The following is a 16,378-nucleotide window of genomic DNA, read 5'->3' as shown; positions in this document are numbered from 1 at the left end:
CCTCCTTTAAATATGTGGGAAGGAAAAAAACCCACGTTTTGAACCTAAAAATGGCTTTAACAAAGGTAGTATTATTTGCAAATAACATAACTTTTTCCTAAACATTGCATCCTTTAATGTTTCATAAATAGCAGATTTTTAAGGCTGTAAAAAGATTAAAAGAATAGGTTGAAGGGAATCTCTTTTTTTTTTTTTTTTTTTTTAAGTTCCAGTGTATTTAATTAATTGGGTTGGACTGGTTGAAGGAAATTCCTTCCACTGAGAAGTAAATTATTCTCCTTGCATAAGATGCAACATTGACAGAAGTCCACTTTAGCTCTCAGGGAACACTGGTACCAGGTGCTTAGTTAACTGCTTGTGATCAGCAACTTTGTTTGCAATGACAATTCTTTAAATAATTTTTAATATTGTCATTGCAAATGTAGTGATGAAACTTTCAGTGATACAAATTACTTCAGTTGGATGGATAAAATTGTATTCGTTTAGGTGATGTGGTTGTTTAATTAAAAAGTGATGATTTTTAATTTGAATTGCACTTCCAGAAATCGTCTCTGTCATTTTTAGAGTGCAGAGGTCCCATTAAAACAAATACATTGAGTTGGTTCATCAGTTGCAACCTTCTTGGGGTAACTACCAAGCAAATCCTAGATTTATTTGGTCCGTTAAACACAAAAATTAGAGGAAACAGTAGTAATAATTACTGATGAATTAGAAATAACCATGAATAATTCATGATGCATTAAATAAAATTAATACAAGGATAAAGCCCTACAGTTTATAAGGAAAAAGACCGAACACGTTAACCACAGTGGTGGTCTTCTCCAGTCCTCTCTAATGTGAACTGCCATCAAATGTGTTTAAATTCAAATTGATATTATTCATTTGACTTAGTTTATAGAATATTCAAGAATACATATGTAAAATAATTAAAAAATGTAATTGACTCTTTGCTGTACTGGGCCATTTACTTCCTATTTAAATGCCATAAAATGTTATAGAGCAGCATTTAAGAAGATGGTAGGGATTTAGTGAAATATAAGTAGTACAGCTATGTGAAGGCAACATTTGGCAGCAGTCACAATTTTTGTTATAAGTCAGCAGCTTAAGCTATGTGCGAGAGAAATTGAGATTGACCCCTTAGTCTAACAAAACTGCAGATCCATATTCTCAGTTCTCCCTGTTTCTGTTTAATTTCAAACCAAAAGTAATTTTCCTCTTAAAGTCGTTACTGTTTTCTTCAACTCATCTATCTTGAGGTTCTCTGTGGTACCATTGAGAAGGGAAGCTAGTAGAACAGTGCTTGTTTAACACTAGTATTAAACTGAATAAACTTTATTGCATGTAGTCCCAAAACTCAACCTCTTTAAATGTCATTTTGTGGGGAACTTTCAAACAAAAATTGACTGGACTTCTTTGGTTTTGCTTTCTGACTCGATAATTTTGGCAACAAATATGAAAGTAACTGAAGTTGGCTTTGGGTCTCTCATTTCTTCGGTTAATTCCCTGTTTTCTTAGAACAAGCTTTATTGATTGAAAGAAAGGAAAAAAGGTAAACCAGGCCAGAAAAACGCTATATGAAAGTTCCAGACATTCGGAAAATCAGATTTCAAACACAGAAAAAAGTGTAGAATATCTATTACCTTATATTTAATAACTGGTTTGGCAAGATAAGTACATTCTGAATTGATACCTAAAGATGTGTGCATGGGCGGGATAAATACTTCAATTGCTATTCAATGCATACCTTTTTTTCCTATATTTACTGGCATTTTACTTCATTTTTCTAATTAATGCTAAGATTCTGGACAATTTCAACCAGAATAGCCATCCCATGCGTACTCTGTAACAAACCTGAGTGCATTTTCATCAAAGATTATCAGCTTTTGTGGCAGATGGGATAATATACGGCATCATTAGTGTGAGTAAATGAGTGCTTTTAGAAAACTAAATACTAGCTTTACGTAGTTTCTACCAATATTGCTGTTTTTAATGCTTTCTTGGTCAGACTAAGATTGAAAAGTAATTCCTACGGATTCTTAACAAAAATGCTGTTTTGGAATTTTTGCAAACCATGAGATTTCTATAATTGTTATATTGCTTCTGTTTCTTCCTACAGTAGTGTTGTATCTTGGAGCAGAATTCTCTACCATGTGGAAATTTTGGCTGCAGGTAAAACCATCAGTATGTAGTGTCTTAATTCAGGCAAATGTGTGTGGGAAGGTGGAGGAAGGGAAGAAATATATCCATGAAGTACATCACTGTGCAAAGATACCAAACTTAGCATAGGGCTCTGCCCAAAGTAATAGGTCTTCTGAAATGCAAGCATAGTTAGCCTACAAACAACATTGTTGTTACAGCTCTGCTGCCTCTTGGATTGGAGCTAGCATCTCTGGATCTCACATACAGTACGTGAATTAGTATGCTGCCATATTAATTCTTACAGTGTCACTAGCTCGGGTACTTCTAGAACGTGCAATTTGTTGACCATTATGGAAGTTGCAAGAAAGGATAGCGTTAAGCCCATATATTCTAGTTGTCAGGATATCCCATACCTTTAAGGAACACTGTAAGGAGAGCATCTTTCTTCTTACAGTGCCGATAGTGTAGCAGTAGACTAAAGCAGTAATATGAAGACTTGAAAAATACAAAGTTTAATAACTGTAGGTGCTCTGCTAAAACAGAACTCAAGAGAATTACTTAGAAGCTGCTTAGACAATGACCATCAAGTCCATATCCAACAGAAGCTTCCAAAAGATGATTGTTATGTACTGGGGGAAGAGAAGCAAAATGGGAAATGCCCAAATGTGAAACCTAAAGATATTTTGACAAAACCATGCAAGTAATTAGAGTTTATGTATATGCTTAGCATATGGCTTACAGTGAGTAATGGCTGAAAAAGCAAAGGTGTATTCTGGAACAAAACATTGGCAGAATACGTGATAAAGCGATTCAGATGAAATACTAACATATGGTAGTTGTAGCTGGAATTTTTTGGATGTAGGTAGCTGTACAATTCAACCCTCAGTTTGGCCACAGGATGCAGCTTCATAACTGCAATTTGCTGCATTGTTCTCAGTAGAAGAAACGTACATGACAGTTCCACTTTTAAATCTGGCCCAGGGAAGAGGTAGCATTAAAACCGTTTTGGTTCTGCTGTCAATAATACATTTAGAGTGTAATCTGGGACTTAATTATAAGGCATGAATAGATTAAATGAGATTAAATAGAAATCAGTTAATTCCTGAGTGTTTGATTATCAGCACTGAATAATGGCTTCTTAGATCTCAACTCAGTTCTTTTTTTGAAGATTGTGCAAGGGTGACCTGAGATGTGTTCTAGGAGCCTAGGTGTGATAATGCATGGAAAATTAGTTAATTTGCCTCTAGTGCTTCAAAATAATTAGCAATACAAAAACTTGATGTACTATATGCAACTTCAATGCATATGTGTAGAATGTGGCTTTTCATATATCTGGCCTTTCCAGTCTCCTCTTAAAAGAATGCTTTCTACCAAGCAGGTTCATTAAAGTTCATTCTGTGAGTTTGACAAATATTTTCTGTCCATCCTTAATAGTTGCACTGATGCATCCACAGAGCCATTTCTAACACCAATTGTCATTTTAATATCCCATGACAATGGTTTTTACTATTGTCTCAATCAGTCATGCCACAAAATAAGCATCAGAAATACAACATATGTAGCTGCTTTTGCCAGAAGATTGTGGTTGTGATTGCTTGGTTCCAGCAACAAGTTTCTGCTGTCAGCAGTCTGTCCATCTGGCTTTTAGACTTGGCAACAACACAGACATAATGATGTCCCCTTTCAAGCACAGGCATTTGAGAATATATGCTGACTCCAACAAGTACCAGTAATTACATAGTACTATTAAATACAAGGTACTACACAGGGTACCCTAGCAGAGTTCGCTGGGAATATGGGTTGCTTCATAACAGTTCTGCTCTTTCTTCAGAAGTCGTTATACCTTTAAATTGTCTAATTGTTACAATTTAAGGTTTACTATGACAAGAAGTCTCCTTTGTATAGAACTTCTGTAGCATGGTGCCAGTAATCATTGGAAGATACATTTAAGACATAATATATCGAACAGAACCAAATTAGTGGTGTGTTTTTAGATTAGTAGTGCCCAAGGTCTGGGTTTCTAGGAATCTGTCTGGCCTCACTATCTCATCTGTCTTAGAATAATTCTCCTGTTTTCCTGTAGATCTGGTGGTACTGAATATAGAGATGCCTTGAATTTATATTTTGCTTTGTTTGTCTTCCTTTCTTAGCTTACTCCCAGGTCTGACTCTTGCTATGAAACTGGCCATCAAGGCTTTCAGAAAACTCTCCCCCAAAACAAACTCAAGTATTTAGAAGTAAATGAGTAGCTCAAGAAGGCAGGAATTGCTAATTCCTAAAGATTGCAGTATTGGAAGAAAGCCTGAGTACAGTTTGTTGTGGACTTCTTACAGAGCAGTGAAGGACAGGGCGCGCATGCACCAATCAGCGAGATATATGAATGATAAATTTCTTCCTTACAGTGTATAGTATGAAAAGTTCCTCTAGTGCAGGATATAGCCTCCTATATCCATATAGATCTGTAGGCCAAACCTAGAGGAAAACTGTATTTAGGACTTTGCTGTACATTAAAGGACTCCTGTCAGCTTTGGTGAGGGCTGAACTGGTCTGGTAGCTTACTGATAGTCTAACTGTGGTAGGCCTGATGTTTACTCGTGCATGTAGCTTCATAGCCAGGGATTTATATATGATGACTTACGAAAGCAAATTGGGCAGGACTGGCCTCATCTGTATTTTGTACAGTGAAGATGTGGGTACTTCAGATTTTACAAGGAGCTGGCATGGGCTTCCTGAGTGATAGAACATACCAAGAATATATTGCAATTTGGAAAACATGAGAACAAATATAAAACTTGTTAGGACTTATGCTAGCTATGTCTGTACTATGCAAACACCTTGTCTGGGATTTCAGAATCAAAACTGTTACTCACTGTAAAGAATTCTAGTACTGATGTCCACATAATACCATCAGAATAGCTGAACTGTGCTTCATCCTACCTTGAAAGCTGGGAGGCCTTAAAAACTGATGTGAAATAGATCATTGGTCTGGGGTTTCAGGCAGGTACTGCAGTACTGTGGAATTTTATGGGAACAGCAACAGACTGCTTCTTCCTTTGTTTTCATTTTAAAAGCCCCAAGAATTTGCCATTTTGCTGTTGTACATAGAAAGGTGCTTGTGACAACCCACAAATTTGAAAGGCTTATGAAACAAAGTTCTTCATTCAAAAGACATTATATTACTTATCTGCAAATTTCTGATGGGAGTCCCGTGAGTAATTTTTATGCTTCTACCTGGAAGGAACAGGGAAAAATACTCCCATTTGTATTCAGCACAAAATACTTGAACGTAAAGGGAAACAGAGTTTCAGTTCCCCAAAAATGGAGACTGAAGTTGTCAGTGGAAAGTAGTGAAGCGCTGTGAAATTCTGCAGTGCAACCTGGTACCTTTTAATCCATCTTGCAGAATTTGTGGAATATCTCCCCATAGCCATGCAACTCCACATCAAACTTAGAGCAAAAGGATTTAATGTTTAAATGTCTAATAAGTAGTTGATGATAATATGTCAATATCCCAATTCAAAGCTAGTCTTTTAGAGGGTCAGGTAGTCATCTGGTCTGAAATAAATACTTCTGGGAAAGGGAATAGGGTTATCAAAGCCCCCTCAGCCATAAATAAACTAAGTCCTGGAATCTTTTTTAACAAAAACTCTTGTGAGAGTTAGTAGATGATGTTTGTCTGTATGTGAGGTGATGGAAAGTTAGTCATTGCCTTTCTGGCACTATGGTTACAAGTGCTGGCTAAACAAGGACTGCAGAATTGGGCTATGTTATTTTCCATGGACTGCCAACTTTATTTAAGGTCAAGGTCTACTGAGTCCTGTGAGACTAGAGTTGAATCCCCATATCTCAGACCATTGAAACCATTTTAGTTTTTTTGCTCCATTTCATTCACTTTAAGAATTTATGAATTGCTGAAAATCCTTGCTAAACTTGGCCTGCAACCCAATCCTGATCCATTTCTTTTGTCTTTAAGTAGAATTCCTAACCGGGTGTGTTCTAATATAATGGGCTGTAACCAGTTAATCACACAGCTATTAATGGAAGCTTGTTAGTTTCACTTAGCCATGCGAATTTGTGTTTGGTGAAAATGCAAAGGTGTCAGTCAAGCTGACAGACACAATCTCAGTTGTCTTCTATGCTATTGCCCTTACCATTGTTCAGTGACATGGAGCATTCAGCGTGGCATCTGGCAGTGAGAAACCCCTCCAAACAAATTGGGTAGCTTGATGAATTCTGTACCTTAGCTGAGGGAATGGCAAGAAAATGTACCATGAATGCAAACACTAAATGACTGTATGAATGTTATACCTTTTGTAAGTAGTTTCCTGCCAGAAGTGAATGATAGGAAACACAGCAGCATGGGGAGCTTGCATGCAGTTAATAATCTGAATGCTAAGAAATTTTTTCCTCCTGACAGCACAGAATTGTTTCATAAATTTTTTAAAAATGTGAAATAGGTGTTTGACATGAGCGATTAAGGGAAGCTATTTAAAATTGCAAAATGAATTAAAGCTTTAAAATGTCTTTACAAAGTTATAGGCAGAAGCAAAAGCACTGGAATTGGAATAATGAGCTAGGAAATTGCTTCTTCAAAAGGAGAAACATTTGAAACCAGAATTAATCTTCCAATTTCACTTCTCTGAGTTAAATTGCTTTAAATTCTAGATACTCAACAGTGTTGTTGATATACATCAGGAGTCTCACAAATAGCGAGTTTTTTGTATGTTAGTAGTTTCTGAAATGTTGAAATCCCCTTTTTTGAGATTTTGGGGAGTTACGTTTTATGCATCTTTGGGAAATGGGAAGGCCAATGCACTGAGGCTTAATTTCACATTTCCCACATCAACCTTTACACGCCATCCAGGGGAAATAGCATTGATGTTTCTCCATTGAGAGTGTTAAGCATCTAGGAGAGTTTCTAGGTTTCCAGTCCTGTTCCCCCTGCAGAGAAACTATTCATTATTTTCAGTGTAATACCTCCATATTGCTGATCATGAACTTCCTTTACAAAGGTGAGTGTCGTTGTCTCTATTTACCTGGGAGAAACTGCAGCACAGAAATAGGGAATGATTCATCCATGTTGTCTTAGTGATACGGTGATTGAGCCTACTGTTTCCTGATGGCTTGTGCCTTAGTCATATCCTCCTGTAAAGGTTGGCTCAGACATGACCTTTCCAGGCCTGCGCTCACATTTTATATTAATAGCAAGGGGGAAAAACTACTTCAGGTTGAATTCATTCTCACTTGTTGTCCTGAAAGGAGACCCTGACATTATTTTATCATTTTCCCAAACTTTCATTTTGCTCTGTTGCTTTGGTTCTTGGACAATGTGGGGTTTTTTTTAAAAAAAAAAAAAAAAAAAATTGTTCAGGACCAGTTATGAGAAGGTCTGGCAGCCACTCAGGGAACACAGAAGTAGACAGGGTCCAGCCTGGATCAGAACAGACATATTTGCCCTGTGCTAATAGAATAACTGCTAGTGTCAACTTAATAGGGATTTTTTTTTTTCCTGTCAGTTCAAAGCTTTCTAGCTTTTTCAGATCTATAGATTTTAATATTAAGATACTTCCAGAGATAAGAGTGTTTCTCTCAAAATCAGTATACAGTGACTTTAGTGCATCAGGTGAAGATCTACAAGTTACCATGCCTACCCTAATCCTTTTCCAAGTTGCACTTGACTGAGCTCACGCAGCTGGTAGCACTTGAGTTTGTGGCTGTGAACAACAGGAACCAAAAGGCAGGTTGGGTTCTGCCTCCACCAGACCTGCTCCGTTGCTGTACTACTGAAGCCTGAAGTTTCTTTGCACGGTTTGTACCGCGGGAGATGGCTTCTTGGAAGTGCAGATTCTTCTTCCCTCCAGCTTCCCAGACAGGCTCAAACCCCGGCATTATCGGTGAGCAAGAAGGGAAGAAGTTGTAGGGCTACGGATGGTGAGAAATGAATGATTAGAAAACCAAAATCCAAACCCCACCTCTCAGTGTCCAGTGGAAACCCTGTGGTTCCAGTTGCAATTCCAGTCGGCGTCATTAGGTAGCATGTGTTTGCTAATATGCCGAGAGGCTTGGAGAAATCTGTGGTAACAAGGGAGCAAAATTTTTTTATAATTGTGTTAATCCTGTAAAAATATCTGTAGATCACACACTTTTTTTTTTTTTTTTTTTAAATTTAAGACATGCTTGGGGATAAATAGTGTTCAGATAAATTTTGCATGGAATGGCTGATGGAATAAATACAGAAACTGGTTAAGATTAGAAATGAGGGGAGTCTGGTTGAATGTGAGTTCATGGATAGGGTGCGATGGGCTAGACTGATAGCTTAATGTCTTTAAAGCATTGCGGAATTTGGCTGGAGAGGTATTTAAGTTTTGGTGCCAGATGAATATTGAGCAGGCGTGCAGGTAGTTTCATTTAATTCTCCTGGAGACTTCCATCACTATGTATGTGAGACTTGTATAGATGGTAGCTCTTCCTAGACTGAACATTCCCAGACACTTTCTGTTACAACAACCCCTGTAGGCTACTGCTTCTCTGACCAGAGCCAGTGGCATTAGTTTCTGTGCTCCACTGAACTGCTCTCAGCTTATGCAAAATCCTGCATATTTTGAATCTAACCTTTATTTGCTCTAGTTTAAAAAAAAAAATGCTGATGTCTCTGTTCTTTGCACTTGCAAGGTACATCATGAGTCTGAGTCCAGCAAACCTTTTAAATGTGCCTATATGAGTGGGATGGTTTGCACATTCAGATTATGTATATTTGTAAGGTCTTTGCTGGATGGAATCAAATGCTAGCCACTTTGCAGCGGTAACCATTTGCAAAAAAAAGTGGACAACAGCGTGTTATTTTAGCCTACTCTGTGGCACTGCTGCCAAATGCTGATTCTGTCTCAACGGTGATTACTGTAGTTGCTTGTCATCCTATCAATTTTGCAGCAAAAATCAGTGTAACAAATGTGCTAAATATAATTTTTTAAAACCAGGCAGTAGGATCATGAACAACGGTGACAATGGTGTCCATCCTTAAATGTATATCTGCAGGGATTAGGCACTGTTCTTAGTCAAATGGCTGTGCTCGGAGGGAGACGTGGACTGTGGAGTTGGGAAGGGACACAGTTTGATTGTCTGCATTAGTGTTTTAGTTCACAATGGGAGCGTGCTTTTGATGTGAACCTCTCAGTTGTCGCTGCTTAGTGTGCTTTGGTTCACGTCATCATGGTCTTAGAGTATGTGTTCTGGATTCCTTTAATGTGAAATGAAAGTGGGAGATGTTTCCTAGGACCACACCTGTAATGCGATATCATGTAACACTGGATTCTCAGGCAGCAGCTCTTTTGTTCTGTAAACCTGTTCCTCTGTGCCATGCTGATGTAGACAGAGGTGGTCAGTGGCACCAAAGAGCAGTGAAAACTCTCTTCATCTAAGCTCAGAAACTGTGAGACTTTCTGAAGGTTTTTACCTGAGTTTTTAAGTCATTCTTGAAAGAATACTGCTTTAAGCAAGATCACAACTTTTGCTTGTCTCACAAGTACTGGCATTCAACACGTAGGCAAACAGCCTCCCTTCTCCTCGGAGACAATCACCATAACTAACGCACTTCAAAAACCACTTAAAATGCCAGCATCCTCATACCGTGCTCCTATGTCAACAGAAGACCTGCTAGAGGTATGCTGACAGACTCTGTCCCTTGGAAGGCTCTTCGTCCATAGGGGAGAGGTTTCTGGTTGTTGCTTGGTGCCTGAACAAGAGGAGGTTGGTAATAGGTAACTTTTCACTCAGACACTTCACTGCAGGGCCATTCACATATGCATCTTTCTACGTATGGAATTTATCTGCTAATGACAGCAATTCTTACCTGGATGGTGAACTTTAGATCACATGAAAACCCTTGACTCTGCCACAGAAATTCATCCAGAGAGTTTTTCAGTGGCTGTTTCAGTAGCCTGTTCCAATACAGAGTTTATACACTAACGCTGTCATTATGACAAGTAACCCATGAAAGACTGTAATCATGCTGCTCCAATGCAGACATGGTATCTGTCATGCGCATGTGATTTTCATGATCAAAATGGCCCTTTTATCCATCCCTGGTTTACACTGTTAATGCCCAACTTGGGGTGAATTAATGAAGTGATGCTGTCCCTCTGATTTTGTAACCAAAGATGCAGAATTAAACTGGGGTAAAATTTCTCACTGAATACATATTCACAGCGTGTAAGTGATGATCCTTGTGAGTACATTTTAAAGGAATAATTATCTGCTAAAATGGAGGAGGGATATGATTATGTGTATCTTAACTTAAAACCAAACAACTCCAGCTCAGGAAGGCTGTAAGAGGGAGAGCACTAGCAGAGCCACGGCACTGCCTGTGTGTACTAAGCAGCAGGTGACATGTCGCCCATGTTTTGCTGAGAGCAGGGTTGGTCCTTGTTACCACACTCACATCCTGAGCAGGACCTGGCTGGGGCCCAGTCCCAGAAAAGGCGAGAAACGGGGGAACAAATGCTCCTAGTATTATTAAATTTTGTGGCTTTCCAGTGCTTGTACGTGCATGAACGGTGAACAGCAGCAATGCTCATGTTAGGCTAAGGGGTGAGTTTCACTTTCACAGAAATAATTTATGGCAATCCCCAGCTGTTACAATGATAAATAAACTAGTTTCACAGTGAAGAATCTGTCAGTAAACTAGGAAAAGGGTGAGCCGGGGAAGCTGCAGCTGACTAGGGCTGATGCTGTGCACAGCTCTGAAGCTCAGGACAAGCAAACTGAACGTCCATTTAGACTCACCATTTTATTCAAAAGAAATAAAGTAAGAAAAGCCTACTCTTACACCCACTTTCTTACACGATTCTGTCTCTCAGATCACCTTAGGAAAATGCGTCAATGTCAGCCTGACATTAATCACTATCCTCAGCTGCTGTGGAGACCAGTCCCCTTTGTGGTGGTCAGTGCTGCGGGCAGGAGTGAGGGCAGCCAAGATGGCGCCAGGCAGCCTGCAGTGGGGCTGCACTGGCCGCTGAAGAGTGCCGATAACAGTTGCTTTCTCCCTTTATATATATACACACCTCTTCCTGTGGGTGTCAAATGTCCTCTAATATTTGTTTCGTGGCAACATGTGCTTTGCCTGATGGCAGGATCTGCCTTTTGTTCCAGTGATGCAGAAATGATCCCTAAGGCTTATTTCTTGGCCTGGCAAATCCGTTTGAGGGCCTGTGACAGCTGCCATGCTTTTCTTTGGGAAATCCCAAATCTTTGCAGCCGGGATTAAGAAGCAAAAGCTCTGCTTTGATTTAGTTTCTCTGGATTTGCTGTTCTGATGGGCCATGGCCTCTGTTGTGACAGGAGCGGGGTGCTAGCGCAGGCTCCAGAGGGAGCTGCTGCGGATGGCAGAGGTCCAGGCCGAGGCGGGAGGTCACGGGGAGGCTGTCTCACAGCCGGTGACACACCTCTGCCTATTCCACACAACGTGGAAAATCCAGTTATGGGTCCTCTTTGTCACAGCCCCTTTGGCGACCTTTCGGCAAGGTCAAAGGTGGCACTCAGCCATTCCCCCCGGGGACTTGCTGTGTGTGATGACCCTCCACAGGCAGGCCGAGCGCCCCGCATGGGGAAGGCCTGGCTGGGCTCCCAGGGGTGCGTGTGGCATGGGGGGGGTGGAGTTCGGAAGTGAAAAGTCATAAAACGAGATACTCTGTGACTGATGCAGATAACTTAAAAGCTTTAGCAAGACTCCACTCTGCAGACACAGCTGCTTCATTTGGGGCATGCATGGCTGACTAATGTTGGAGCGTGAATGCGGGTGTTCCTCACTGCTGGGAGTGGAGGGAAGCTGCGGTTTGTCACCTTATTACAGCTCTGCTCTGTCAGACCCAGAAGGGGAAAAAAACCAAGCTGGCAGCATTAAGAGTCAACAGTCTGACTGGAAACTCCACAGTTTGGAGCCTGGCTGCACTGAGTAAGTACAGAGGCTCTGAAGTGTTTCACCATGAGCCACCTAAACCTGCCAATTAAAGATACGTCTGTCTGTTCTGAAGACCTCTCCTTATCGAAGATCCGTGCTTTCCAGAAACTGGGTCAGATGGCCTAAAATGTAAAGTAACATTGGCAAAACCAAGTCACTGAATGCAGAGGGGAAAGGTGGAGTAAAAAATTATCTTAACTATCCTGTTCTCTGCTTATCCTCCTGCACCAAAAATCTGTTTGCCCACGGAATTTCCAGCCTAGTCAGGACCTGTAGCCTAGAGAGAAGTTTGATAGACATCCTGCCTTAAAATTACATACAACCTACAACAGAGAAAGGTAGAAATTTTTCTCTGCCCATATTTAAGATGAGGAATGCTTTAGTCTGTGGTTTGAGCCACTGTTCCACTGAAATAACTACATGAAGATAATACTGGGTTAAAAAAAATTAGACTGCACCAAAATGTGAATTGCCCTCCTAATCATAGCTTGGCCCCAAGCATGAAAGAGCAAATACTAAATGATGTGCTTTTCCTACCAATCTTGCTTTAATTTTAAGGGGGGAGTCAGAAAGGCTCTTAGCTAACCAAATTAAATCCAACCTCAAAAGATCATTGTCAAGTGAACACCTTCCAGTATCTTTTCAGGATAGAATACTTACAAATAATGGTGTTAAAATTATTGAGGGACCCATCAAGAAGTACTTTTAAGGAAAAATTTTGAGCTGACCTTCAAGATTATATCCCAGAAAACAAAGGCCACAGATCCTCCACTTTTAGGGACCACTGAGATTCTCTTCTGATAAGGTTTTACCCATCCATATTCCTGATTTTGTGTTTCTTGGAGACTGACTGAGGTTACCTGGCAAGAGACTGTCATGCTGCTCTAAGTCACAAAGCTGTGCAGTCCCAATGTCTTCCTGCTTTCTCTTTGTTCTGTGGGATTCCTAAATAGTGGTTGCACCCTGGCATGCAGCTTCTGTGGCTATCACCTGTCCTGTGGAACCATTTTTCTGCAGTTACTGAGACATACCATGTAGATTAGATTACCTTCCCACGCACAGCTTTCTAAAAGCAACTTGATGCACTCAGCCCCAAGGGGATGTATTGCCAGCTCCAGGACATGTACTGTAATGCAGTGCTGGATGCTGGCTGAGAAGGTCAAGGTATGGAACTGCTCTAGTGAATAATTTTGGAAATGTTAAGATTTCTACACTGTAAATCCATTATCCAGTTATTCCTATATATCAAATACCAACACAGCTGCCTCTGAGGATTTCCATTATACAGAAACTAGGAAATATATTCTTAGATGAATCTGTGGTTTTACAGTAAGACTGATTTACTCCTTCCCGTTCCATCCAGCATGACTTCTTATAGTGGGATTTCACCACAGTAAAACCTTGGGAAGAATACTGAGAACAAAAAAACTCTCATACTGTGCTGTTACATGATGTTGACTCACTAGAGTGATTACTTTCCTGCTGCTGCTGAGTAAATCAGGCACTTAAAACTAAGACAAAGCAGAAGTATACCAGTCTCTGGAGTTTGATTCTGCTGGTTTGACTGTTAACCCTTTTTTTTAGTGATATATTTTGTATGGCAAATGAACATACAACTACTTTTCTGCAGAAGAATAACTTGTTGAAAGCCTATCTAATTAATATAGCAGTAAATTAGGCATGGCTTTTAAACCAAGAAATTAAGGTGCTCTATTTTATTTTGTGTATAAATCTTTGCTGTTTTATTGAGATCGAAACCCTGAGTTATTTATGAGAAAATACTATGTTGTTTCCTAGCTTTGTAGTATCCATTGATTTTTACTAAACAACTTCTTACTCAAATTACTGCTCAGTTGTTACTGTCCTGCTGCCTTCAGTTCATGCCCTTGTTCCTACTAAATATAAAACACTGTTAAGTGTTCCTGTGAAAATACGAAATTGTTTTCCCCTCCACTCCATTTGTAATATGTTCTTTTATTTGCTGTCACTTTTGGGAGATGTTCAGAGCAAAGAGTATCTTTGTATTGCAGAAATGGATACGGACATAACTTTATGTCTAGTCAAGTGACCTGATTTTAATCTCAAATCTGAAAGCAGTGAACAGGTAACCCTCAGGGACACAAAGCAGCAGCACAACTGCAGCATGCTGTAGCAAAGATGTGGTTTAAACTTGCATTGTGTGTGCTTGGCAACTCTCTGCTCTGAGATCCCCTCACAGTATTTATAGCTTGTAATGATACTCATACCAGTGTGTATTGTTTTATTTTTTTGAAGCTAGTCAGACTACAACTTCCCAAGGCACAACAACATGTGCTCTTTCTTACCTATCTTTGATGTGGTGCAGACCTAGCCAAACTTTATCATGACCACCAAAGTGTTCATCCTGGCAGGTATCTGCAACTCAAATGAACTCCTATATACTAGGATCAATTCCCTTTCTACAAAATATTTAAACTGTATTAGGCATCATGTATGGCCTCTGAAGGCTGTCAGGATAAAATACTAATATTGCTAGAAACTTCCAAAAGATGCACAATTAGTATGTCATTAATGCAGCGTTATACTGGGCCCCTGAAGAATGTACATGTGGTGTGTATTTTCAAGGAAAACAATTATTGGTAGGAATACCCATATGAGGGTATGTATGTCACCACTGTTTACTTGAAGCTTATGCATTAGGTTGTCTGGGTTATCTGGGACCACTGCACTGCTGCAAGTGCTTTAAAACAAATATGCTTGACAATACAACCTGAGAGCAGACAAAATGAATTATGATTCAAAAGAAGTGCTTGCTTGATGCAAGAGTAAATCATGGTCAACTCTTTTGATCCTGGTTGCCTTAGTAGTGGGAAGTGGTGAGAGATGTATTCCATTTCTCAGTGTTTAGAAGCTTTGTTTAACTTGTATGTCAGTGGACACAAGTGCTGCTGTATGGAAGGCCTTCAGTGTACAAAGGTGCAATTGAAACACGTGGTTGGATACCTTGCTTCTTGGACAGCAAAAAGCTGATAGGCCTCATTCAGCATCAGGAATCTATTTCAGAACATAACAGATAATCAGGTATTACTCTGAGACAGTCTGTGTTCACCTGGTGCCATGACTCCTATTTAAATCAATAAATGCAAGAATACTCTGCTTCTCTAGTTTGTCTCCTGTCTGAGCTCACTAGGTGAGTAATTTCATGATGTGTTTCCTTCTGTCCATCCTTTATGACAACTGATAAGGAAAAAAAACTACTGAAAATATTTTCCAGTTACCCTCTGCTTAGACTTTTTACAAGAGTGCATTTGGGAGGGAAGCTGGTGTTCTGAACCACAGGTGTTCAGTAACATAACATAATGTATCAGTGGGTGCCTGTTCTTTGTCTCCTTGGCTATCATCTTGTCCATTGGGCTCTTCCTGTTCGACATGACAGCAAATTTGCTTCAAAGTAATTGGATTGGGCCTAAACAGTTAACAACTCAAGGAAAAACACAGAAACTCAGAAGATAGTGTTTTCTTTAGCTGCTTTTGATAGAAATATTCTGCGTTTTAGCATTTGATGGACCCTTCTCACACACACTTGACAAATTTCAAAGTCCATTTACTTTAAGTAAGTGAGTGGTCAAAGCCAAGAAAAAATGTTGTGCTTTGTCTAACCTTCCTTACACACTGCAAAAACCAGCAAATGATGTTGTTCCTTGCACTGCGTTCTTGAAACTGTCTCAAGTTAGATTTGACCCTGTTTGCCTTTATGGGTAGAACGTAGAGTTCTAATGCAGCTCTAAAAATCCAGCTTGCAGGCTTCTGAAGTAGAATAACGATAAAGCATTTTTTGGCTTTTTATTCTTTTTGGGTTTTTTGGAGGGAAAGGGGTCTAGTCTCCCTGGCTGAAGAGGAACATCAGAAGATTTACTTTGCTTCTGAAAGCTGAGGTTCAAAAAAAGTTACATTCTCAATGGAAGCCCAGGTTTCTGAACACACATACTTTTTGTGTGTGCGGTCTTCATTAAGTTGGCAATCCGTTCTTGTTCTATATGTGATGAAACAATAAAACAAACACTGAGTTGAATACTTACTTTCTTTCCATGTTTTTAATGTCTGCTGGAAGGTTTCCTTTAGCTCTGAAACAGCTTTTTGCCTGCTGCAATAATTTTGTTCTGGTTCACATTGCAGGAATCTATGACTAAGCAGGTACCCAGGAAACCCTTCCAAGTACCTTGTACACTATGCTTCAAATTCGTCTACATACCATATGTAGAAAACAGAATGTACAACACTTTCTTTTTTTTAAGCACTTACTTA

This window comes from Gavia stellata, chromosome 10 (genome assembly GCF_030936135.1).
Source record: "Gavia stellata isolate bGavSte3 chromosome 10, bGavSte3.hap2, whole genome shotgun sequence".
NCBI lineage: Eukaryota > Metazoa > Chordata > Aves > Gaviiformes > Gaviidae > Gavia > Gavia stellata.
The sequence above is the reverse complement of the archived record's forward strand: the minus strand, read 5'-3'. Positions refer to the sequence as shown.